Below are 15,389 nucleotides of genomic sequence, written 5' to 3'. Positions count from 1 at the left end.
AGCTGTCGATCGAAGCTCCGGTGAAGTCACTCGTGAAATCTGATCGTAGGTTAGCCTACTCGCTATTGCCTGATCCACTGTAATCCGCTCCACGCTTACTTGCCTCGTCGAAACGGATGCGTCGCTTTTAAATAGGCTTCTGCTGCATCGCTTGAAAAATCAATGAACCTCTAAAGATACTTTAAAATGTGGCTTAACTCGCACAGCTGGACGGCCAAGGATTCGACGATTACGTTTGACTCTCTGGTCGTTTATTTCAAACCCTCCATAAAATCATTACGCTCCGTGCACGCGCAGCGTCGATCAATTGTACAATTTCAAACCATTCCAAGCCTTCGTACGTATATATCAGATAGACAAGTGTTTTATATATATATATATATATGTGTGTGTGTGTGTGTGTGTGGTGTGTAAAAAGTTGCAACAATCGAAGAGCGATTGAAAATTTAAAATATACTTGTGCACATGTGTACTATGTACATGCAGAGGAGATGAAATAAAGTGATATAGGGGCGACTGATTCGAAGAATAAAGAGGATGGCGATTGCTGTAATTTGGCAGAAGGTTCATGTATTTTTATCGGAGGCAGAGTTTTCAAATGTTTTCATCTGTAGGATGTTGGTGCACATCAGCCGACACGCCGCGCGCCCTGGTCCTATTTTCCCTGGCAGTGTGCTGCAGCGTCAGCATGCAAATGACGCTTTCGCTCACCGGTCAATCGAGTAGGCGGAATGCGACGATTGCACGGTAACCCAGCGAAAATTCCCAAATGGCTCTGAAAGCAAAGAGAGAAAGATCACGCATTCGTGCGCAACGAACCTCGGCCGATACCGAAAAACAGAAAACAACGTTTCGCGCTAATTAATAATTCCACGATCGCTCTCTCCCATACCTGCAGCGTATTATCAGGTGTCGATTGGCTGGAAAAAAGAAAAACTTCACAGAGAGAGAGAGAGAGAGAGAGAGAGAGAGAGTGGCCCGTAACATCCTAAAAAACGCATATGAAACGGCGAGCGCGACAAACCCAGTTTCATGGCAGAGGTCACTTTTTTATTATCCAATCCCGAGAATTGATACCAATCCACGTATACCTCCCCCTATATGTGTATATATATATATGTACTATCTCGATAATATTCTCCCTCGTTGGAAAACTGTGACTTTCACGAACGAAACGGATGCTCCTTTTCCAGCACAAAGCCTGCAGGAATCAAATCAATTAGTTGCACTTGTTTACGTTAATTGAACAACCGAATGTACTTTACGAGCCATATAACAGAGCTGGTATTTGGCGATGTCTGGGGCCTCGATAAGACGATTATGGGTTTGTTGGGGGATCGATGAATTCTCTAGAAAAGCTATTAATCTATCGTAAAATCTAAGGTGAGCGACAGTTGGTCGTTATACCGTAGGTAGATGGCTTGGTGCACTATATATACAGTATATAGGCCGTAAACTGGCGAAACGATTGGCAAAGAGTACCTGGGAATGGATGGTAGTTTAGTTCAGCGTGTGCTAGTGGGAGGAGAATTCGAGGGAAGCTGATGGGGGTGCAGGTTTTGGGGCTGCAAGTTTCGGGGATGCAGTGTGCGCCTCGTGTGGAAACCCGAGCTAACATCGTGTGGATAGATTTGCAGGTGGAGTCATGCGGGAAGCACGTCGCACACGCGTGTGCGTGACCGGGCATCCGATAGTACGATAATCTTCCGAATGTTCATAGCACTCAGTGTCACACTAACGGATCGCTCATCCGATCTCCGAAAGAGATGCTTCTGCTTGTTCCGTGCAGACGCTCTCGCGCTTAATACTTGCACAAACCAATCGACACGATTCTCTGCTCTACAAAAAACAATCCCTCCCATTCTGCGCGCTATAATACTATAAAATATATACATATATATGTCACAGATATCCTGTTAAAATTGTTTGCGGTAACAAGATTAAAGAAGGGAAAAGGAATGGTAGTTCTTTAAAATTCCTAACTTGATTCAAGAATTCTTCCGGAGAAGGTTGGGTAATAAAATGTATACTGTGTATATGTGCGTGTGTAACTCTTGAAATAAGCTGCGTGATGTGACTGATGCGAGGATCTCGACGGAGTATATAGTCATTTACCAAGTATGGTAAATCGAGGACGCGAGTCTTATGGAACAGCACTAAATCAATCCATTGTGAGAAATAGCTAGATATAGGCGATACGATTATGCGTGTAGCTTGACTCACCTATACGTGCGACAAAGAGCTTCGTCCAACACGAGTATCCAAGTGCCGCCACGCACTTCCGTGAGAAACTTTCTGTACTATGAATGTAAAACATTCCTCCAACTCGTGTCTCAATATCGATCGAACGTAACAATTGCAAGCTTAATGTAGGTCCTATACGTATATCTCTGTGGTGTATATCGAGTAAAAGGCGTTTGATATAAAAATGCTGCGCGACCAGTCTGACACACGTTTCTGCAATGATAATGAAAGGAAGAGAAGCATGTTTGTGTCTGGTTCCATTGGGAGGGGGGTGAGAGATGATATCTCTATATACACGTGGGTTACGCAGGAGAGTCCAGTGAGGGGGAGGAAAAAATAATGATTACGAAAATTTTCTATGCTACCGGGCAGCTGTAATAAAGCAGAGTTTTTAAATAGCCACTAAAGCACGAACGGCCGCGATCATAAACGGAGGTCCCTTAAGTAAGAGCAGCCCTTCTTTTATCTCTCGCTATTATTTCAACCCTGCCACTTTTTTCCGTCGACGGAAGCTCCTCTCGGTCTCGTTTTAACGATAACAATTAAAAGAGGAAGCTCGCTGCGCTATCCGGCCAAGCTAATTATCACGGAGACACTTTTATTAGGTTCTTTTCGCTTACGGGGCTGTCCGTTGTTTGGTGGCCAGACCAAGCAGAGATTTTTTCTTCCGCGTTAGGCATTTTATAATATATACACACAGCAGCATACACAGAGAAGAATTCTAGAGGATCGACGGATCATCGAGTGGGATGGTTGGCGCGAGAACTCATCCACGGTGGGTTTCACACGTATAAATAAGGACGTGTGCGCAGGATGGCACGAATTGCACATGTTGCTGAAAGGTGCGTTCGGTTGCGTTGTTGGAAGGCGGGCAGACGGACGAGCAAGAGGACAGCCGGCATCGTTAGCATATTATCTCGCACAGTAGCGCAATTACGCGCGTGGCACACGGCTCGTGATCCGATAAGGGCAATAAGAGGGAACGCGGCTAGGAAAGCGACCAACGCGCTGGTCGAGCCTTCCATTTCCCATTGCTAATTCAATTAACTCATTAGCTATAATGAAACCGCGTGTCTTTTTTCTCTTAGAACGCTGCGAAAGCATCCATCTCATATCATTTCTTCCACGATGCTTGAGAGCCACTGCTATGCACAGTCGATGAAAACACTGAAACTGCTCCGATTGCCTCCACCTTAATCTTCTCGTTAATTGCATCGTACACTCTCCCTGCCCCCCCCCCCCCCCCTCCTTTCCAATATACCTCTCACCTCCTAGCTCTCTATCTCACTCTCACCCGATCAACTGTTCGGGCAATCCCGAACCGTCAGAATTCCTCGGAAGCTACTACCACACCTACCCCCTTTGCCAATTCATGCAAATTACCACTTTCTTACGACGAAACGCGCAATAATCGGGAATTGCGTGCGAAAATTAAATTTCAGCCGTGCTTCGGTTTAACATCAACAGAAATGGGGCTATTAGGGAGTCAAAATGAAAGCGAAGGAATGCGACGGTGAGTAAAATCGAGGTGTGTGTCGTGCACTCTGCCCTGATACAAATTCCGAGCGACGCATCGCATCGCTCCTACCCCGCAGCTGCTTGCGAAAAGAAACAGAGGGCCCTATACCACCCTCCGATATTATTCGACGCGTGACGAGATCTGATTCTCTCGATCGTCCTCCCAATCACCGACGTACACATCTATCTATACATATACACCTATATAGTATATCACGCCCTCGAACCTGTGACTCTTATCCCTCGCGATCCACGCGCACCTACACGCACACTCCAGCACGAGAGGGAACACAGCTGTAAATTTTCTTTCCTCCAAGTTTCGACTGGTTTGAGAGAGAATTGCTTGGCAGGGTGCTATCGAAGCATTGCTCAAATAGAATATTTGTTTTTGGCGCGGGAGAGGGTTGCCATCTCGTTGGATTTCCTTCGCTATACATACAGCTACGGTAGACTGATATTGATACATCGACATTAATTAAACATAAAGCCAAATGGGAACGGCGAATCGAGCTATTGATGGTATCATTTGTTAAATAAACGCATGCAATTGAGCGTTATTTCACCGGGCTTTCCCTTCAGATTGATCGATCGACCGAACTTTCTCAATTCGTCCCCAGAGATTCGTTTGCATTCCATTCGCAGTGGTCAGTTTTCGTTGCTGCCTCGTCCCACCATCGATTCGGAACTGGACGTGGATAAAAAAAGAGATACCGGCAGGCTGCTCCCCCATCAAGTCGGACTGTAGATGCGGCGATGATAAAAAATAGAGTGATATCTCGAACGTCCGGAGGAGGGAGCGGACGAGAGTCTATTTTTTAAAGGCTCGGTGTGACCGTCGAGCAGGGAAAATGAGACCGGTAATAGCACGGCATTGACGGATTCGTCGCCATTTGTCCAAATGGCCGGATTATGCGTGCGGCATAAATACGCAATTTTGGTCGTCGAGCGCCACTCGGCGCACACCGACTCGTTCCCCTCCCCCGTGCAATCGCTGTACCGCGCTGCTGCTGCCTGCTCGTCCGGCTCGAATTAACAAATTACTTCGTTCGGGCCTATCGACGGAGAAGAACGACTCGCTCGATCCTATTCGCTGACAGAGACCAATGCGCGCCAAGCCACATTGCCTATTCATATATCGCTGATAATAATAATAATAAGCCCCCTCTAACGAGAGAAACAATCGTGAAAAAAAAATCTGAATAAGAATTTGGGGAAAAGTCCAAAATCCAATTACCAACGTTATTATATGGCTATAAAAAATTCTTTATAGATATTTATAGTCGAATGGAAAACATTCAAAATGTATTATATATATAATTAGGATAGAATTGTGAAACGTGTATTAAATAAAGCACGCTTCTTCCCTCGTCCAGTCCCCTCTCTCTCTCTCTCTCTCTCTCTCTCTCTCCCGCTCTCCCGCTCTCTGTTTCATTGTATTCGATTTTCCCCTTCCTTAATTATGAGAGAATAAGTTGAAGGAAAGAGGGTGACGGAGAGCATTCATTTCCACATTACGAGTAAAAGAGATCGGACTTCCGGTGTGTCGCGCAAGCACCTGGTGCGAGAATCACCGAAGCATGTACCCCAATGCATAATTTATGAAGCGTGTCTCACCCTGGTGGCCAAGCAACGCCTGCAGCTATCCACCGGCTTATACACGTACGCTATAGCACAAATATATATATATATATATATATATATATATATATGCTATATGACATGTATATGCAGACACTCTTGGTTCTTAATTACAGCGAAGAACAAAACGCAAGTTTGCGCGTTTAGCGATTGGGCTGCGGGAATGCTAAGAATGCACGCACAAATAGGGACGTGCATCGGTTAGGAAGGGTGGTGAGCCCGTGCCAGGAGAGTCTCTATCGATAAATGCAATCCTGCGAGGGGGTCGGCGAAGCTGCAGATTCAACGGTATATACACGGATAGGAATCTCCAAGCGTTTATGGTGAATATCCGGTGGTTGAGAAGGAGAGCGAGCGCACGATATCTCGGACGGATTCATGTTTTACCGTTGTGCCGTTGCTGGCACAACTCTGGCTCTTATATACCGCTCTCTGTATCCCATTGCAAGAGACAGAGTTGGAGAAGAGAGGTAGCGTACAGGGGGCAGCTAGTAACACTAGCCGTAAAGCCGAGATAATTAAATTATGGGGATAAAAAGGGAAAGAATGACAGGGTGGGAAGGGTGAGCGTTCTCTCGCTGTCGTTTTCCACGGATGGCATGAAGAAAAATCGTAAAACCAGTCCAACCGACAAATCTGTATAATGTTTTGCGATTTTTATCGCCTCGCGCCCTCCCCCCTCCCATCTCGACACTAAAAACTCGACCGGCCGCGAGCGAGTCGGGCCTGCACACGACAGCTACGCGCGTCGAATTTCCAAATGGAAATGAAAGATTTTATGTTCGCGCCAAAGATCGCGCGACGTATCAAGAAGGGTTGTCGCGACACTCGCTCTTCTCCTTTTTCTCCCGCTTCAACTTCTCACGTCAATTTGCCGTGTTAAATCTCCCAGCCCGATAAAATATCCCTTTCTTCCCTTTTTTTCTTTTTCTTGTTCGTTTTTAGTAACTTTGCTTGGATTTCCAGCAGGAAATTCCACTAAACCGACGCGATATTATTCTCCGTCGAAAAAGAGTTTGTCCAACGAGCGATGAACGGCTAGATCGTTATATATTATTGTTATTAAAACTATATACAACGCGCCAGAAACTAATCTCCGTCTGATAACGCTATATAATCGTCGTCGTACGGTAGCGTTAATCAAGTTCCGAAAATACGTGAATGGCTGGGGATGTTATTTCACCCTTGTGTACATATATGTATATATATATATATATTATATATCAGTGTTAGAGCTTGTGCCGGAACAAGGATATTCCGATCACTGCGCGTGCGTTTAGTTTACCGTAGCATATATGCCACACACCAACCAGCAATAACTCTGCTCTTCCTCCCCACGAGTAAACAAACTATAGAAGCTGCATCTATATAGATACAGCTGATATCGAGCACGTTTAATAACGAAACTTGATAAGGATTGTATAATAAGGAAAAGATAAAAGTCTCCGTAGAAATTCTATAGAGGTGAGGGCTTAAACTGTGTCAGTGACAAAGGGATGAGGATTGATTTTTTTAAAAGCTAACAGTGTTTTGTATGGGCGATCGGCTTGTAATAATTGCGATTGGCGAAGGGCGAGAGCGTTGCGTGTTCGCGAAGCCCTTAAATCCCAAATTTAAATTCATTTCGCAGCGACGATCGGTCCACCATTGTCCCCGCATCTGCCGCAGGTTCGCTCGGAGCACCGGGGTTAGCTTAGGAATTAGGGGTCGCCGTCCGATTTCGTTATCGGTATAATTTTAAAGTGGCTGTCAAGGGGTGGTCGCACCGTTTTTGACGTTTCCTTGACTGACGCCAAGGGATGTTACTCTCCCCAACTCTCTCCCCATGCCCCGTCCTCCTATTTTCCCGTTTGTGCAGCGCGTCTGCCGATTTCTCCGGCTGAATCATCCTTTAAAAGATTTTCTTTCGCTTGGATAGTCGCCACAGCAGCGGGAAAAGAGGTGCTGTCGCGTGGAATACACTTAATTCGAATACACGGCACAAGAGCTTTTAGCGGATTAACAGTCGTGCAGTTTTCCAACCCCTTCACCAATAAAACCAATGTATCTCTGCTGTTGTGTGGATCGAACGATTTTTATATTCTAATGGCCTAATCAAGGAACTCCGTCCTCTATCGAGCATCTGACGAAATAGAGAGTTTGGCCAACGTGATATTTTACTGGCAAAGATGCTCATCCTCTACAGATATAACAAGCGGGCGGATCATCGTTTGCTCCATACGATCCCTCCTGCCTTTGTGGTTTAACCTATCGGAGGGGAGCTTAGATGTTTGAACGTCGAGAGCCGCAAATCCGGCCATTCCTGCAGCAACAAAAAAAGTCAGATCTCTCTCAATTATCCCTGTCGACTATATTCCATTCGAAGCGAGAAGGAATATTTGGATGTTTAGCATGCACCATTCCTTATTATTATACTCGTCCAGACATTATTATATTTTACTCGTCCAGAGACTCCTGGTGGATGACTGAAAAATGTATCTCTGGGAGAATCTGCGTTTTAACGTAAATAAGTTGTAAATTTGTGGCGTGTATATATATATATATATATATAGTATACCTGTATCTCGGGCAAGCAGGGCCGGTCATAACAAGGTTATGGGCTGTGCAAGGTAGTTAAAGTTTTCAACTGGCACACCGCCGTGTTCACGTGGCCTTTTACTCTACCTACTCTAGCTCGCTCCCTCGCCCTAACCCACCCCACTTCCCAGTAACCCGTTCGTTATGCGCTTCTCGCTAAATTTGCTCCATATTCCGGAGCAACGTCGTAAATTTGAAAACGAGTCATCGGAAAATCGTTGCTTATCGATAAACACATTAGACCATAAATATGTAAAATATATAAGCATTCGTGTTATAATATATACGATTGTCCATAAGATTGCAATTTAGGGTTTCTCTTTCTCTTGCTCGAGACTCGGTAATTTTACACTTTTATCAAAATAATCGATGTAGCGAGATTGGAAAAGGCTCTCCGAAGGGTGAAACCGGAAGAGCGGAGCGTCGATGATCGATTAACGTCAATTATACATTTATTGTGAAGCCGGAACGATTGTTCGAGGGGAGGGATTCAATAATAAACCCACATTAGGAGAGATATCCTAGGTATATATATATAGAGGGGGACGCGGGAACGAGAGAGAGAGAGAGGGGGGCAGATCGTGAGGCAAGTTTGAAAACGTGACCAGTACTGGGATTCGCCTAGTCTAGAGGCCCTTCGACCGCCGCTAATGACAACAGCAACACCGGGGTGTGCCTCGACCCCTATCATAATTCGCAGCTTCTGCTTTTCTCTGAAGGGCTGTTGACACAATGCGGGTACCTTACCGCGGAGTACCATTCGTGCCTAAGACCGAAGAATATTAATAATAACCACGATTGAGCCAACGAAAAAAGGAGGGGTAGAAATGGAGAAACCTACCCCTGACCCTGTACACATTTTTTCGTCCATTCGCCAAAAACGATTCTACCATATACAGACGCGCGCTCGTGACCGGATCAAAGAGAAGTTTTTCTTCTAACGAGGCCAAAGCATCTTCGTCACAGCATCTGTGTATATGTATATATGTATACTTCTTTTTCTGCCTTTCTTCTCTCGCTGGACTCTCCAATTTTCCGAAAGCCATATTGTATCACCGAAAGCGTATCGTATTGCTGTGACGTCTTCTCTTAATCCAACGATAAATATTCCACCCTTGAAAATCATCTATATATGTATATTTAAATAGATACTCGCGTCGAATGAAATTTTTGCTCGCGACCCTTTAAATCATCTCTGTATCGTTTCTAGAGACGAGGGGTGAAAATTCCACGTTAAGTAGATTGAGATAATGATTGGCCCTCTTGCAAGGAGAAAACTCACCCCCGAACGAAGCCGCGAACTCCAACAATTAATCTAAGTGTCACCAGGAGTTAATTTATACGCTGCTGGATCGTACATCAAGCGCTATCTTCTTCGTTGATTCTCCAGAGACTAGGATATATAAAGCATTTCTCGTTAACAAGCGATGCGGCTTTATCAACCCTTCAGCAAGCGTTTCCTATCGTTATTTTCCTAGTCCCGCGGGCTGCCAGAATCCATTCGGTTGCTCTTCCCGTTTCCCGCACCGCTTAATTAGTTATTTCAAAGCGATAAATATAACGCTGGAAAATATGGATAAAACCTTGCAATATTCCGCACACGTAACATACGTGGCACATACTATGAATGTACTATAAAAATCGGCTTATTTGTTGATTTCGAATATCAGGAGAAAAATTCGCGCAGCTACGAATAGCATCGACGATATCGCGCGATATGAGAGTCTCTCGTAAAAGCACGTTTCTTACTTGGCTTTATTGCTCGAATCACGATCTCTCCACAGCAGATAGAGGTATGAATTATTACGGATACGTCGAGCACGCGTGGCACATGCAATAAAACCACGCGAGATGCAACCAATGGATATATTGCTATATGTTTTCTATATACAGGGTGTAACAAATACTCTTTCCTATCGTACGCTTTTGTATTATAGAAAATAAAACCCTGGTTTCTCTCTCGTCGATACACAACGCGCTGTGTGGTTTAAAAATAGGCTATTGGTAGTGGCAACAAACTGGCAGTGTAATAATCGAACAGAGGCCTCTTGAGATGCTCTGCGGATGATCGACTCTGCGCTACGACACTTGCGTGACGTCATACCACTCGAAAACTCGGTCACAATGTGTTCAGGGGAACGATCGTTTTAAAATCATGTTACTCGGTGACGATTTGATAGATTTTCGTGCGAGTCGAGGCCTCGTCGTAGGTTGTCCTTGACACTACTCTCTCTCTCTCTCTCTCTCTCTTATCAGGAGGCACTGCGACTATTTTTTACACTTTCTATATATATAATATGATTAAATATCTATTGGAATTGAGTCTCGACGTGCAGGAAGAGGCCGATAGGCTCTAACGGTACAAAGTGCCTAATAGTGGCAGTAAAGTCTGGCCAGTAGCTGCACGGATACACATATATGTATACTCGTGAGAGCAGGATATATTCGGTGTAACGATAAATCCTATTCGCGACATTGTCCCTGAGTCATTCCACTCATTTTATTTCGCTTGATTAATTCCGGACTGTAAAAATATCGTAAAAGATCGACGAACGAGATCCGAAGTAGCCGGTTAGCCCTTCGGGGTGCAATTCCAGTGATCTCTCGTCAAGACCGAGAGTAACATTTACCAGCGTGTCCATGTTCCTCCAATCCCTGGTATACAATGTTAGGAAAGGGAATAGAGTAAGATGGTTATTTGTCATTATGTTGAAACGCAGCAAGAATATAGTCGTCGTTCTTTCAGAGGACGATGACTGGTCAGTCGGAGACTGCGAGTATCCCAGCTTTAATAGCCCGTCGCCATTGTTACATGAAAGAGAGAGAGAGAGAAGAACGAGAAACAAAAAAAAATGAAAAAGTACCATTCCTATGTAGCTAAAGAAAAGGAGTATGGCGTATAACCAATAAAATTCATGCCTCGGTATCATCGAGACAAACAACTCTACTCGATGAAGGGTCTGATGCGAGGGACCAATAACCTAGCATATCTTTTAATTACCGTATAAGAATTTAATGGCAGTATATAGTCTTGCTTCCGTAACTTTTTCTGTATTTCCAACTGAGAGAGCTAATGGAACTTGTGTTAAAACACTTGGAAAACAATTAGAATTATTCTTCGGCAAAGCGTATGTGGGATATGGTTATGGGTATAATAACGACGATAGGTTATCTGAAACGTTCGACAAGATATATATATATATATATACATGTGTATACTATATAGAGATTCGTAAGATAGGGAAAAGTGTCGCCCGGCACGCACATCGAGTCGAGAAAAGGTTTCGAGGCAGACAATGCGTGGATTGTTCCGATCGACTGGTATCGTAGAAGAGCCGTTTGGCGTGTTTCTCGTCGCGCTCGTAAATTGCTTTCCTTCTTGATGTAGCGCGAGCGCATAAGTAGCGTTCGAGAAAGAGAGTGAGAAGAGGTGGGGGGGGGGGGGGGGGGGGGGGAGAAAAAGAAACTCTCGCGAGTATAGCCGCGGCCTGCAGAGAGACGAGACGTGTCAGCTGTAACTTTTATTGGTTATAAAAGCTCGCGATATTATGCTGAGCCAGAGTAAATACGTTTATATCTTTCTCGCTCCCCCCTGTGTCTCCTCTCTCTCTCTCTCTCGCATTGACCTTAGTCTCGTAGCTGCTCGCGTCGCCCGCCCGCCCGCCCTACTCTCCTCGGCTCCTCTCCCGTTATTTTCGTTATCTTTCTCCTTTCTCACCAGAATCTTTCTGCTTGGCGCAGTGACGCAATCGCTGCCTCGCTGCTTGCCCGCGCCGCTCCTCCGCTAGCCTTATCAATCTAATACATTTCATATTTTACGACTCCTTTTTCGAGAGACGCGCGCTTTACGAGTGTATTCTCCGAGCGCATTCAGCGCGCGTTTGGTTATTAATTCTGCGAGAAAGACACGTGGCGGGAGGGGGGGGGGGGGAGGGGGGAGTCTCTGGTGAACGCAAACACACAGAAACCAACGACAGCTAGACCGTGCGTTCAATGAATCACTCCTCGTTGCTACTTCGTAGTTTTTTGCAAGCTTCGATCCAGCGGATTGGAGAGCGTGAAAGGGGAAGGGGTGTCGCGGAGAGGGAGACGCTTGGACGGTAAATATAACGAAAGTGCAGACAGGTTGCCGGGGTCGGTCCATCCGCACTCTCCACTCGCGATTTTCCGGAAGCAGCAGGGTAGTCTATGGGATCGTTCCGTGGAAAGGAATCGCGCGTAATTCCTCGTACGGTAATAGTGGCGGCACGGTGTACGATCGCAGACGAGCAATAAATAGGACGGCGGGTTTCATAGCGTTGAACCGGGTAATTGCGTCCAGGTGGCAGTGCTGTTATGACGTAATAACCCAAAGCGAGGCTAGCCCTAATTCGCAGACGAGCCGAGAGCTAGCGGATCGTCCGTCGCTCCCGTGTATTCCCCTGATACGCTTCTCCGATAGGCGGATCGCTCCTCCACGCGACACTGCAATGGGCACTCTCGCACACACACATACGTCTATATATATATATATATATATAGGAGCAACTCTCTGTTATCCGAGATACTGCACCTTAACGTTAGACCTAGAGGCGCGTTTAGAGTCTCCGCTATCCGAATTCGACTCGCTTCCGTTTACCACCAGCTGCGCAGTGTCTAATTGCACCAACGACAAGATGCATTGACCTCTCTCACCTCTAACCTCTCACCTCTCACCCCGCTCTAAATAGCCGCAAAGCGCACAACCGATTCGATCCATTCAGACCTCGTTTCTTCGTTGTCATATGGAGAGATCCCTGCTCTCTATATTAATCAATCGTTAATTCGATAATTTTCTACCCTCTTGCGCATAGAGGAATATCAAGCTGTGCGCGTGCTCCTATTATGTTATCTATATGCGCATAACGGTACGAGTAATTTGCCTCGAGAGATACCTAAGACGTCAATCTTCGGCGTAACGTTAGATGGCTTTTAGGGCACCTATAATTTCAGAGAGAGATCGCGCTACCATCGATTAATCGATACGCGCTTAATAGGATTGCGGACAGCTATCGGGCAAACAAGCTTCGATCGAACGATCGGTAAACCACTCAGGACTACAATGGCTTAATCTTTCGAGTGCGCAGCGCGGTGTAATTTGCGAGGAGATCTCAAGTGCGAGTGGTGGATGAATAAAAAAGAGGGAGGGGAGAGGAAAATTCAATAGGAACTCGTTGAAATTATTATTATTAAAGAGCAGCGTATATAATGTAAGATGAGACTAAAACTCTCCTATTACGTATCGTGTATAGAATCGATTAGGAGAATGATGGCAGTGGTGAACTTTCCTTCCTTTCATTTTCTTTTCATTCAGGGACGTCGATACGCTGTATCAACAAACCTCTTACACCGGAAGAGTAAGAGTATAAACACGTGTATGCACTGTACATGGATGGCAGCGTGCCTGCAAGGTGAAATGTGGGACGACAAAGAAGGTATATAGGTACATACATATATATATTGCTAAGAATCTCAAGGCCACTGAACTTGCAGCCTTCCACGCGAGTTTCACCTTCGTATATCGTACGCGTATGACACGTTACTTTAACTCCAAGTATATAATCTTGTTCTTATTAGTTTAGTGCCATGTAACGTAGAGCCAGCCATGCTATACATATATATATAATACTGGTTGGGGTACGTCACATATACATATTAGAGTATATACAACGAGAGATACGTATAGCGTGAACGGTAATTCGCGGATACGTAACGATAAGTCGACTTGATTTCCTGAGAGCTCGCTCGGTTCAGCCTGGCTGGCAGTTGGCAGTTGGCGCGATCGCTGCCGAGTTCAGCCGCCAGTTAATGGGCAATAGCGAGCAAAGAAACGAGAAACGACACGCCCTGGCCCCGAGACGAAATATTCCTAGAAGCAATCGCGATTACTCGCGGAAAACTTGCCAGCGAGCCCAACGAGAGCCAGCTCTCCGTCGTTTTCATAATATTATAACCTACAGCGATTTCGCAATAATTATCAACAACGCGAGCATAATAACGGTAAGGAAATTCAGGGAAGATGCGTCGATAAAAAGCTGCCGAGGAAAACTTTTTTCACTTAACGACCTCGCTCTTCTTGCCTCTCATTTTTCTCGAAGAAACATAAGCTGTATATACGTATATACCTTGCACTCTGCACATCGGTATATCATTACGCACAAATTATGTGTATATAATTATACAAAACTTTATTGTATCTCTATAAGTTTATATTCGATAACGTATATATATATATATATATATATAGATAGATAGATTGGTCACACTTTGTAATAAATTTGCGAACGAGGTTCCAGTTGGAATTGAAAAGTTTTCAGCCTCATCTTTCGGAGCTCGATATTGAAATGAAAAAAGCCCGGTATATTCTTTGGGTCGAGACTCGCGCAACTATATCAATCCTCGTATAGTCGTGCACATTGAAATTATTAGGACGCCGGTGCAAGGGATATTCTAGCGTTTTATGTGCTCTCGAGCAATTGCTGTATTTGGCAGAGCGTAAGCATTTTTCTCTCCAGCGATTTGTTTCCATGATCGCTTCATTTAGCCGGAGAGCGCTTCGTGGCCCTGCTGCTGGTGAAAAAAGGAGAGATAAAAGGGGAAAAAAGTTGAGCTTGGTACGTATAGGCGCGCGTAGGATGAAAGGAATTCGCGCTTAATCTTTGGACGCCTCATTTGAGCCTGCCAAGCAGTTTGCCGCGGCTCTTTCGAGCGGACAACTCGAATCATTTGAATATTACTGATAAATTCAGTCCTCTCTATCCCGCACACGTCTATACCACCCGGGGCTCCTATTTCGCAAGATCATTGCTTCCGCTCAATTGTCAAAGATTATCGGCCGCGCCGCGCCGCGCCGCCTTTCCACCAAAGACGTTTCCCTAATAGCATACAGTTTAACTCTGTGCTCGTGCGTGAAACCTCTCTCTTATATATATATACCGCCACCTTGACGATTCCGCTTACAGCGTATATATGTAGTATGTACTTCCCACATAAACAGCGCAAGATTTCGAGTTTCCCAAGTGGATATTATCGAGAGGAGAGGAATGATATTTTCTCCTGCTTTATTCTCATGCAATTCAGTGAAACGCTCGGAGGGCTATTGATTCCGTTGCAGCGGAGCTTAGAGCTTTGCTCCGAGTTTGCGATAGGCGAGCAAAAAACAGAGAGTCCCCTTCGTACTCGGCGGCGCGTAGTCCCTCCCCCCAAAAGAGTCCAAGAGGTTCGGTCGTAATTAACGATTACAAAGTATTTCATACAGATGATTATCAGTCTACGCCGGATGCACCAGCTTGCCCCCGTCCATAACTTCCGGGACTTTGATGTAGGCTCCTTCTCCTGCAGCCTGTTTTCTGGCCCATTGTGTCGCTCTTCGACTCTTACAAAATGATCCGCGC

This window comes from Prorops nasuta, unplaced genomic scaffold (assembly GCF_024137725.1).
Source record: "Prorops nasuta isolate Cenicafe-Biocafe unplaced genomic scaffold, Cenicafe_Pnas_1.2 PNAS00014, whole genome shotgun sequence".
Lineage (NCBI taxonomy): Eukaryota > Metazoa > Arthropoda > Insecta > Hymenoptera > Bethylidae > Prorops > Prorops nasuta.
The sequence above is the reverse complement of the archived record's forward strand: the minus strand, read 5'-3'. Positions refer to the sequence as shown.